Source organism: Parasteatoda tepidariorum, chromosome 4, assembly GCF_043381705.1.
Source record: "Parasteatoda tepidariorum isolate YZ-2023 chromosome 4, CAS_Ptep_4.0, whole genome shotgun sequence".
Taxonomy (NCBI): Eukaryota; Metazoa; Arthropoda; class Arachnida; order Araneae; family Theridiidae; genus Parasteatoda; species Parasteatoda tepidariorum.
Genome location: NC_092207.1, coordinates 2546704 through 2549833, shown reverse-complemented (window position 1 = coordinate 2549833; position 3130 = coordinate 2546704). Strand labels below are relative to the sequence as shown.

At 26.5% G+C, this 3130-nt stretch overlaps 1 long non-coding RNA gene across 2 annotated transcripts in view; it reads left to right on the top strand.

The window, feature by feature from the left end:
* LOC107452909 (uncharacterized) overlaps positions 1-3130 on the top strand; it is a 37460-nt gene continuing 34330 nt past the window's right edge. The window contains exon 1 of one of the 2 annotated variants that reach the window (XR_011636681.1): positions 1-400. This is a non-coding gene — a long non-coding RNA (uncharacterized lncRNA). The remainder of the gene's footprint in view (positions 401-3130) is intronic. The other variant, XR_006226390.2, reaches the window with a different exon arrangement.

Here is a 3130-nt window from a genome sequence, read left to right as displayed (position 1 = left end):
GATTTCAGATCTATATGTAAATTGTGATGGCATGTCTTACTTAGGGATGTTTCCCAGAAAGTTGCCAATAATCGATTGTGCAGCTACCTACCTACATTACTTCTAAATTTTCTTTTGCTAATAATGACCAGGCCCACAGTGGACTAATCGTAAAAACACGGTTCTCAGTATAACACTGACGTACTTATAAAAACAAAGTACCCAATACCTACAAAGTACTTATCTACCTAATAATGACAAACAAAAGTAATATAACTGTGACCTTAGGAGGAAAATCAATTTATGCTTTCCAACTGCTTTGTTGCATGCTCCTTGTTCAAATGTGTGATTAGCAGTTTAATTAATTTTAATACTCTCTCACGCCCTTACAAAAAGCAGCTTTAGCTATCTTCGAAAAGTTGTAAGTATGAATTTTTGAACTAGCTTTTATATCTTTATATTTATAGCTTTATTGTTATAATTTCTAGGAATATTTTTTAGAAATTCATTTAACAAAATTTGGCACTTAAAATTTTTTTAATTTAAATTTAGCATTTTAAAGATTTTATGAAAAAAGTTAGGTTTTTAAAAAATTCATATCTTAATTTTAAAAAAGTCAATAAGAAATGATAGTGGAAATAGTTTTATCTGCAAATTCATATTTCTGTTGTGTTATTACGACACATTATTGTTAGCGATGTTAAAATTTTGAACTTATGTTAGAAAGCGAAAGTAAAATTTCAATAGAAGTTGTCAAAATAATGAAATATTTATTCTCTTTATGGTGTAATAAGCCTTGGTAGCTCAGAAAATATAACGCTCGATTCCGAATGATGTCCGGTCTTTACGAATGCCGCACATGGTTCGCGTCGACCACAGTGCTAATGTAAAACGCAGTCGTAAAATTAGAATTGGATTTGCGGTGCATCAACGGTTATAAAATAAAATGTAACAAAACATAAACATTTATAATTAGAAGGTATTGACTAATATTTATGTATTTTAAACGATGTAAAGCTGTTTTTATGTATTGCTGTGTTGAATTCACTTAAAATTTACAAAATCTCTAACACTTGTCCTAAGTAACTAAGAGTTTCTATGAATGTGTTCAAGTTTATAAGAGTTGCTTAACTCGATAGGATATTTTGTAATGTAATTTTAATGCAATTATAATTGAGTTTGTGATACATACAGTTAAGTGTTTACATAAATCATTGTTTCAATTATCATATAATAGTAAACATCATGGCGAACTCATTATTTGAACTTAATCATTTCGTTTAGGAAGTTTATTCAAAATACTAAAAATTTCCAACAACAAGCTACTTTTTGGCTGTTCATTTTGTCTCTGCAATTTATGATAATTTTATCTCTATGAAAATCTGCATTTTAGAGCTTTAAAATACTTTACTGCTCTGTTAAAAAAACTTAAAAATTTTTCATTCTTATTCACTCATTGCGCTTTCGTTACTTTAATTAAAAATCAGACGTTTTTAATTTTTTTTAAGTTTAGACAAAGTTTGTACAAAATAAACTTCACAATTTGCAAAAATGTCCTTACTTTAATATTTAATTCATATAATTATATCAAAAATGATTTAGAAAAATTTATGCAAATTCTACCGAAGATTTTATGGACATTTTTAACCATACTACAGGATACATTTAATTAAGTTTAAAAATATTTGTATTGAATATAATCAAAATATTTGAAATTATATTTATCAGTGTAAAAAGTCATATATTCTTATTGTGAAAAGTATTGTATTCTGTAGATTGAGGAAGTTATTGTTGCTTAGTCATTAAGAAATGTTTTAAATATTTCATGAAACTTATTTTCAAATTATAGAGCCACTACTCGTAAGACCTGGATTGAAAAGTACCACCAATTTGCACCATAGCTATGACAATTCTTTATAATCCTCAGGATTTTTATCTTCCATGACATAGTCCACTATTAAACTATACATGTTATTTCCAATTTTATTAAAATTAAATTTTTTAATTAAAAGCACTTTAAAGACAAAATACAAATCATAGTTTCGTATAACCAATTTGCTAATGTCATTTTCAACTGGTATATTTGGTCTGCCTTGATGTTTTTTGTGTTAAAATTTAGGTAAAAATACTTAGTTTTGAAGTCAGTCGCACTTATCAAAAATTTTTTATTTTAAATGCAGTTTTTTTAAAATATACACATCAATTTTTGTTTCAAATTAAATTTAATTTAAAATTAATAAACCAATATTATGAATTCATGATTTACGCTGCTGTCTCTTAATTTAAAATCTATTCGTAATTTAAAGGACGAGGGATTTGTACTTGTGTTACGCGAATAATTTGACTGCTAGGAATTATATACGCAGCTACGGGAAAATGTTTTGCTTGAGAATCATTAACTCAATGTAAACAGCAAAATTTCTAAATGTATAATTTTTAAAAGAATTTTAACTTTCAAATTAAACGACACTTTTAGGTAAATAACAAATTTGCACGTATTTGTAAATATTTTTCAAAACAAACTAGTATGTTTCTGTTGTGTCTTTGTAGCTATTTTAATAATATTTTAGATCAATAATAGAGTCGTCATTAGTTATGATTAGTAGTTTATTAATAGAATGAAAACATAAGGCACATTGTTACATCTTTTGGTATCATCAACTTATCAAGTGCAGTTGAAGTTGTCATTTGAAGTCTTACCAATAATCAATTGACAGTAGAAGTCGTAGTAAGTTATATCACATCCCCCTTTTCAAATTTTATCAAATTGATTCAATAGATCAATAATAATCCTATTAAGCATAATAATTTAATCACATACAGAATCACTTAAATAATTGGGTCTGTTGAGTACGGCAAGAAATATACCCTATTTCTTCCACTCCTATATTTTATTAAACAAAAATTCTTAAAAGAAAATACAAAATTGCAACATATTTCTAAAACATAAACTCGAATTCCATTGTATAAGTCAAAAGTTATTTGGAGACAAATAAAAACGCTTTCACCTAACTCTCCATTATACAAAATCTATCCAATTCTTATTTCAAAACGTAACAATCCTCCCACCGTTTTGATTGGAGGTTTACTTTACTAATCAAAACTAATTATATTTCTATGAGTAAAATGAATGAAAATTATAATGTTAAAA